The sequence below is a fragment of the Haemorhous mexicanus genome, chromosome 5, assembly GCF_027477595.1.
Source record: "Haemorhous mexicanus isolate bHaeMex1 chromosome 5, bHaeMex1.pri, whole genome shotgun sequence".
Lineage (NCBI taxonomy): Eukaryota > Metazoa > Chordata > Aves > Passeriformes > Fringillidae > Haemorhous > Haemorhous mexicanus.
Genome location: NC_082345.1, coordinates 60,522,957 through 60,531,810, shown reverse-complemented (window position 1 = coordinate 60,531,810; position 8,854 = coordinate 60,522,957).

Here is an 8,854-nt window from a genome sequence, read left to right as displayed (position 1 = left end):
ATGTCACCCAAGGCTCCAAATTGTCATGGGCACCTGGCAAAAAATGACTTAGGACAACTCAGAGTTGATGGCCACTGCCTGATCTTCCATAGTTTCATGCATTTCAAATTCCGGCTACAGTTCAAGTATTCAAAAAGCCAAACAGGTTTCAAGGAAAGGGATGGTTGATCAAGCTTATAGCTCAGTAACTTCAAGAGACAGCAGCTAATGTAGAAACATTTTGGTGACCACCAGACTAAAGTAGCCTGGTTTTAAACAGTTTTGTAAGGGTGAAGTTATTATCAGGCTCAAGTGAATCTTGTATTCTCCCACCTGGAACTGAATCTAAAGAGACACCCTCTACAAAATCAGTATTTGGCTGAGTAACTCACCTCATTATTTCCTCTTCTCCAATCTACCAATAATACATAGTGCTTATTTACAAGTGATCTATCACACCTTAAATAAATAGTATGGAATGTCTTATTCCTTTAATATCTATTTTTTATTGAAAGATGTAATGGACAGCTAGTGAAATGGCAACTCTGGGAAATCACAACCATGTTCATCATTATCATGGTCTCAAAGATGCTGTTGCTGTGAGGGGGCAAGTGCTAACACACTTGTAGCTATTTCTAACCCCTTGTAGAAGACTCCTGTTTTTGGTTTAGGAGTCCAGAGGCACTAGCTGGCAGGGTATGTTCAGCCAAACCTGCTTCTAGAGTATCTTTGGGGTATTATCATACCATCCATCCTCCTTTTCACATATTCCAGCTGACTGTATGGAATTATCTTAGTCACTTTTCATATAGTCTATCCAAACTCCACATACTACCCAGTGCTGCTGGAACTTTTTATAAATTACTCAAAAAATCCAATCAATCCAGCTAAACCCAAAAAGGCATAGTATAATTTTCTTAAGAACAGGTACACAGAATGCTCTATTGATCAGAAATCCACAGGTGGATGCATTTCCTATGGAAATCTCTGACTCATACAGGAGCATGGTGAGCACAGAAGGGCTGTGTCTCTTTAATTTGGTGAAGAAGCTGCTTCAAGCTGATGCAATAACTAAACCACACAAGCAGTCAAGTTTCAAGTTTATTCCTACCAATTAATTTGGAAAGCATAATGCATTTTCCTCTTTAGTAAACAATCTTTTGTTTTCCTTGGAGACACCAATATTTGAAAATTCATAGTAGAAGCAGAAAATCAGCCTAAAAATGAATAATCTTGTTTAGAGCAAGCTACTAGTGCATGATCAAATCCTGAATGAGATTTAGTAGTAGAGATGTAGTATGGAATAGCTCAGGAGTAAATGTTCTTCATTATTTGAGGGAAGGACATACCACAAAGTAACATAAGCATTGCAGTTCCTAAGATGGAATTACATTTGGTAATATTTGTTGTGGGGGAAATGGTTGGCTTGGAATTTGTTTGACCTTTACAATGCCCATGGGAAGCTCTCCCAGACAGTCAGGTTCTTCCATTGTGCTTTAAAATTCATTTCTGGGTGGGCAAAAACTTTCATCAAATCAGTGGTTGTTCAACAAATTATAACATTTTTATCTTTGATGCAAAATGAGGCAACTTTAAGAATATTTCAAGGCTTGTTGGAAACTATTCCAATTACAAACACTTTATTACCATGTTCTAGGACATTCAACACAATATGATTATAATGGTTACCCTCCTTTTCTCAGGCTGCAGTGCAGCTGAGCTCCCATAGCTGGGCACCAGTCTGAATTGCAGCAGTGAAGCTGTGACAAAAAGCCATGGGGATGCTTTGGAAGCTTTAATTATTTTGATCAAATGTAGGAAATGTTGGGCCTACTAACCTTGCAGTCTACAATCAACTTTGCTACCCTTTGCTGTCATTATCATGAGTTAGCCCCCATAATGTCCTGATTCCTGCTCAGCATAAAACACACTTTAGAAACATCAAACTGGTGAAAAATGAATGATGAGAAAGGAAAGAGGGTTTGCCTCAGATTTTACCAACACTATTTTTAATTAATATGCATGAATTCTATATTATTCAATAAGTAGTAAGTACTGTTTAAAGATATTTAATCCTGCCTCTTACATAAAAAAAATCCCAATTTTCAGTTACTGATTTGTTTTCAGCCTGCCTATGTAGGTCCACTAGAATAAAAACAGGAATGTAAGGGATGTTTTTCCTGAAAATTCTAATGTGAAAAAACAGTCATTCACAGCTTTGATATTAAAAAAAACATAGCAAAGAAGAATGAAGCACTGCACATCACTCAGTTCAGATGACTTTTATATTGAAGTCTTGGGAAGAAATTAATCATTGCTGTAAGTAGGCAGAACACAGCTGGGAGTGGCTGAATTGTGCTTGCAACCATGGCAAACTGAACAGCACTCTGTAGGGCAGCTCAGCTGGATTCCTGAGCAGTGAGAGGCTGCTAACCATCACAGCTTTTAAAACACCACAGTAGTAAAAGCCCACCAAATGGCTGCAAGAAAGTGTTTGGTCTCAGACCCAGTGGGAATTTCCTCAGATTTCAAATAGTGGGGGCCATATGCCAAGATCCCTGCAGTACTTCCTAGCTTGAAAGTAAACAGCTGAATGTATTTGGCACTGGTTTTACTACTGCTGCTGAAGCAGCTTTTGTATGAGTTTGCACAGCTATCATAGCACTGTAATTAAGAAGAATTCTTTTCTAAGTCAATAATTTTTTTGCCAGATCTCTGGGAATTTTGTATAGGGAAAGTATGAATTGACTGAAAACCCACCTTCAAAACAGATAAAGAAACATGAAGGAATTTTTACTCATCTCAAGCAGAAATCACCCTCCAATTATCCTTCTGTATAGAAGGACAGCACTTCCAAGTACAGGATAAAGTAGGATGTGCTCTTCAAAATTCAGGAAGGACTCTTTATCTCCTTTCCTGTGTTAATATATATCCATCACAATCTTAACATTGTCAATGTTGCAGTTACTCTAAGAAAGACACTTTATTTCCTAATACACTATTATCAAAGTAGGTAGGTTCCAAAATTGCAGATTAGCAACGCAGTGGTTATGCTGGCATGAGAAAGGCCAGGTTCAAACATCATTCCAGAACTCCTTGGTCTGAGCTGACTGACACCTGGACATGCTGCAAATGATGCTTGACTTCACCTTCAAGACTGAGATTACCAAAACATTACAGCACTGAGCAGTATCAACACATCTACTCCAACAGCTGTTTTGCTGGCAGACTCCAGGGAGATCTCTTATTATAATCTCATAAGGAGGTATTAATAGCAACCTCAGAGAGAACTGCTTGCTTTCTCGCAGAGACGAATTATCAGTAAATATGAAACTCCATTTACAGTAGAGTACAGGATGGAAACATTGGTGGCAAGGAAGGTGTTCCCCAGCTCCTCCTCTTCAAGGGGGAAGATGCTCCTGAGCTATGTCCTTCTTTCAATAGGAAAAATTGAACATTTAAAGTCCAATACTTGGTCAACAGGGAACTGAAACTAAGACAATGGGCTTTGATGATACTTTTATATGAGGAATAATAAGACAAGTTTTTATTTTTGCCTGCTTAAATGAGAAAAAACATTGATTCTGTGTGAAAAGATAGTGAGAGCTACTTATGAAGTGATGCTATAAGTTCAGTTTGTTGCATAATAGAGAACAAATTAAGTGGACTAATTCTAACAGAAGGGACAAAGTTATAAAGCTCAGTCCTCTCAAAAGCACACAAGGTTCTTCTTTCTTGTCTCTGTTAAAAAGTTCTCATATATTTTCTGGGAAAAAAACTTTGTTCAAGGCTACTGTTCTTAGAATTCATAATATCTGTATCTGAGCTTTTTAGAAAAATCAGTGTTTCTCAGGGCAGTGTGAAACCTTTCCACCTAGGTTCAATTTCTCCCAGACATCGTGTATGTGTATATTGAGGCCTATCTGCCAGATAAAAATCAATAACAATGCAGGTTAGATGTGCAGGTAGCAAAAGAAAAAAAGACTGCATGAAAGAATAAACATTCAAAGAACCACAGATGCCTATTGCTGGCTGATTTCTTCAGGACTCCTAAACTTACAATAGATCTCTCAGATATTGATCCTTTGTCCTTGGTATCAAAGAGATGAACAATCCCACTGAAGTTTTCGGGAGCTGACGGATGCTATGAAAGGCTTTTCACAAGAGCACTGATAAAATTCCTTGCCTGTTTCTTCAGCTGAAATATCATATGGCTTCACTGTTGAAAGAAACAAAACAGCAAACAAACACTGAGGAATTCTTTTAAGGTGAAATAAGTATCACTGCCTTTCAGATGCAGTGAATCATATTGTTTCTCTGTGAAAAGCAGGTTCTGTACTGGTTAGGTTTCCAGAAAATAACCATCATTTTTGTCAATAATTCAGAAGCTCTTACAAGCCTAATGTTATAATCAGAGCTTTGATGGTGGGTTGTAATAGTTAAATTGAGCGAGAATGAAAAGGAATTCTTCAATATTTTCAGCACCCCAGAATACAAGGAAGAACTTGGAAGCATTTTTAACAAATTAGGCCTGAACAAGTAGGATAGAAGTGAATTACAAACACCTTCTGTCAAGGTAAATATATCTGTTTACTCTGATAACACCAATGAGCAACTTCTCTCTATTAGACAAGCCAAATTCATTCAAAACTGTACTAGGTACTGAGTCTCTATCAAGCTTAGTATAAACAGACAATTAATCTAAAAAGAATAAGGAAAATTTATATATCATGGAAAAATTTTGAATTCTCCTTTTTTTCCTCTCCCATATTAAGATTATTGGAGTAATTTTTTTCCTCATTAGTATAAAAGGAAAAAGACCTTCACAAAATAATTCCATGTCTTTATGCATTAAATCCTCAAATTGGATTACTCGGGTCTTGAGCCAATAGAAGAATTAAAGGAGTCCATGGGAGGGTTAAATGATGCTTTGATATCTAGCAAGGTAGTGTTTTCCCCTCAGATATCAGGCTCTTCATAGGAAGCTACAGGACTTCCATAGAGCCTTTTTTGCTAAAGCCACTGCCAACTGCATGATACGAGAAGACCCCAAAAAGTTTTTTAATCCATTTTGCAAACCAGTTACATAATCCTTGGTTGTCGTGTACTATTGATATTATCCAAAGTGATGCTAGTTTAATACTCTGAACAATCTCCAAGACTTGTTTCTCAGCAGAGAGCTTAGCTTGCTCCAGCAAAGAGCCCTTCAGCTGCATCTGTCCTGCCTTTCCCAAGGCACTGGCCCAGAGGCTTGTGGCTCTGGTTTGTCTCAGCTGCAGGTCCCGAGGCAGACACAGATGTCAGCATCGCACTGCAGCCTGGCTGGGAAGCCGGCTGGGGGGGACAGGGAGAAGGTTTGCAGCACTGCATTCTCTCCAGGACTGCAGCACTGCATTCTCTCCAGGACTGCAGCACTGCACCCTATCCGGGACTGCAGCACTGCATCCTCTCCAGGATTGCAACACTGCACCCTTTCCAGGACTGCGCCACTGCATTCTCTCTGGGACTGCAGCACTGCACCCTCTCCAGGTCTGCAGCACTGGAATCTCCTCAGGACTGCAGCACTGCACCCTCTCCAACCCTCTGGGGCTGCCAGCCCTTGCACCCCACCCAGTGAAGCACAGCCAGGGCTGTGTGGTCCCACAGACCCAAGGGCATGCTCATCTGGTCGCAGCAGCAGGAAAAAGGCTAAAAGCTTTTCCTCTCTTCTCCACTGAATTAATTCTTGGTATGTGAAGTACTTCCTTCACAAAGAGAGTAAACTATTTAAATGGCTGAAAGGCTGAAGCCTGATGTGGGCACAAGATGCATTTTTTCCTATTATCTGAGGTTGGCAGACATGTATTTACAGATGAATCAACTCATTTTCCTGGGCAGAGAGACAAATCAAATCCCTAGAGCTTCATACCTTGAGAAATGCTTTGGAACGTATTCCAAGTGGTCCTTTATAAAATAACAATGCAGTTTTGAGCCAGCAGCTACTCATCAAAGTATTGATCCTTTCCTGGCATAACAACATCTTGTTTAGATGATGACATAATGTTTCCAGTAGAGCCAAGGGCACCTCACCCCTTCTACAGCCATGCTTGAGCACACTGAAAAGAGCAATGAGATGCAGTGATGCATCTCATTGCTCAGATTGCATCATCATCAGAGATGCAGTGATGAATAGCTCTTTGCCTTCAAGAAAGAAGAACTTGAATGCAAACAAGGATTTATGAACATATATGTTTGTTTCCCATTTTGACATGGGTGAAAACAAAAGTAAAAGCTTCAACCTTATAAATACAATAGAAAATTTCCAAAGCTAAGTTAGATACTGAAAGGTTACAGAACAGCAAGGGTGTTAGGAAAAATGACCAAATTCAAAGCCTACTAAAAGCAGTTTTATCCTAGATCCATCATTTCCAAAAAGATGAAAACTGACTGGTGTTTCTCTGCCATAATAATTTTCTCCTTAACTTTACTGGTTTTCAGCATACTGCCAACTATTAGCAAAGAAATAAAGAGGACATTTTCTTCTGTTGTGCAGTGTGAAAGAGAGAAAATTGGGATACTATAAAAAATGCATATAGCTGCTGCTGTGGTGATTTATTCCTTTGCTGTTCCCATATATTCACACTTCAACTGGGTAATTATTTAAAAACTACAAAGAAATTGCCTGCTACTGTTTCCAAAGAAAAAGGTTCCAAGACAGACCCCCCCCTCCCATAAGCCATATTAGAGAAGGTGCCAACTCTCCTGACTTCTCAGTGAGGAGAAGACAGAGCAAATTTCCAGACAGAAGTTTAGATTTTAGTTGGACTAAAACCTATGCAGAGCCATGTGGCCTCATTTCTTCACTTCACAAACATAGGAAAGTTAATTTTGACATTTTAGACACAGTAATTTCAATAAGTTTGTTTCATTAAATTTCCTTTTGCCAGAAAGATGAAAAGTCCAGTATTCTTGGTGATATTCTAACAAAGCCACATTTTAATTTGATTTCTAAATAAGAGTAAGCATCTGTGTCTAATATTAATTCATATATATACATATGCCATATCTAAAACATATAATACTGTTGAGAGTTTAATTCAGTGAAAGAGAGTTGAATAATATAAAGAAATTAAAAACAGAATAGCTTTGAGAGCAATTCATAGGTTCTGCAGCCCAAGGGATGGTTATGATCATCTCCTCTGATTTTGTGCACAAAGAACATAGATTTTTCTCATGGTAAGAATCTCAGTCAGGACCGATTAATTAGAGCTAAAGCATAGCAAAGTTTTCAGCAATATAACTAAAACTAATAACACTTCCTCCAGAATTACTTTCCAACAACTAATTCATGTTATGGCTCTGCTACATTCTGAAGTAGTGATTGCCATTATCATTACTCGAAACTTTTAATTTTTGCCTCAAGTGATTTTGAATTTTTAGAGCATTAGTAAAAATGTTGGCTAGCTTTGACTGGGAACTGGTACAAACAGAAGAGTGTCACATATACATTTATAGAAGTCATAGACAATAAAGGTGGTATGGGTTCAGACAAATAGTCATAATAATTACAGTGTCATTTATAGGGGAACAAAAATACAGTATGACATGATCTTTATTTTTTTAGGGTTTGTAAAAGAATAGACAAAGCTTTGTCTGGTAGAAATCTCTTTGTTCTTCCCTTGGCTACATTAACTAGTACAGTGTAAGACATCTCCTTAACCAAGTCTTTGCTCTCACAAAACAAAACCAAGGAGGGAAAAACACAGAAGTTTTCAGACTTCATTAGTATTTCAATATTGTTTCTGTTCTACGAGCCGTGGCTGTGTGTCAGAGAGATCTTTGAAAAATTACACATTTAATGTATTTATATGCTCTGGTTACTTGTGAAATCTTATTTTAATGACCATGTGTACTAGAATTAGTACCACTATACTTCAAGATTTCAGTAGAGGAGATTAAAACTTTGAGCTCTTTCAATTTAAAATGGCTTTAACTTCTGAGAGCTTTCTGTGATTACCTTATCAATTTCTCTTCAAAACTTAGGGATTCTCTGGTGGATTTACAACAGTATTTTCAGTTCATTTCTTGCACTAAGATTGCCAGTCCTGAAACAACTGTCAAAACCATTCAAGCAAAATTGCAAATTTTCATTTCAAGGTTTAGAAGCTAAGCTGTTCTCTTTTATTACTTTACAACATGATGCTACATGCTGTGTTATACCAGAAAGTGATAAGAATAAAAAAATGCTTAAATCTTGCGTTTTAGTCTGAGTTTTCTTTTTTTCACTTAGCTGAAAACTGTCTACTATTCCTACCCACTTCTCAAAAGTAACAAGATCTAAAAAGACAAAAATTGCAGGTTTTGATATTTCCCCCCTCCCCCAACAGTATTAAATATGGGAGAGCATTTATCATCTTCAGCTAAAAACGACTTTGCAAATCCAACTCACTAACAGAATATACCTCTTGGATAAGGAGCAGCAACACCTAAAAGCCAATGTATAAAATACTTTGTTACATTTATCATGTATTTTCACCCAAAAATCTGTAGATACTCCCATATTCTTTGCACTATAATTTTGCTTATGTCTCTTCCACCAAGCTCTCAACCTCTCTGCTACTAAATACTAAGCCTTGCCAACACTCTCACTAGTAAAATGGGCTGCTCAGCCAACAGCATTACCCCAGGAGCATTCAGTAACTCTTTTCTACTGAAAGTCATGCTGGAAAGACTCTGTTACTGGGACTCCAACTGCATTATCTTCATTACACTCATTGCTCATGTTTATATTTGCTCTCCAACAAAAGCATACACAAACTACAAAACCAGCAATAAATATTCAATGTCAGTTCAGGAGACCTGATACAGACTTAACCTCTTAAGTAGCAAAGTCCAT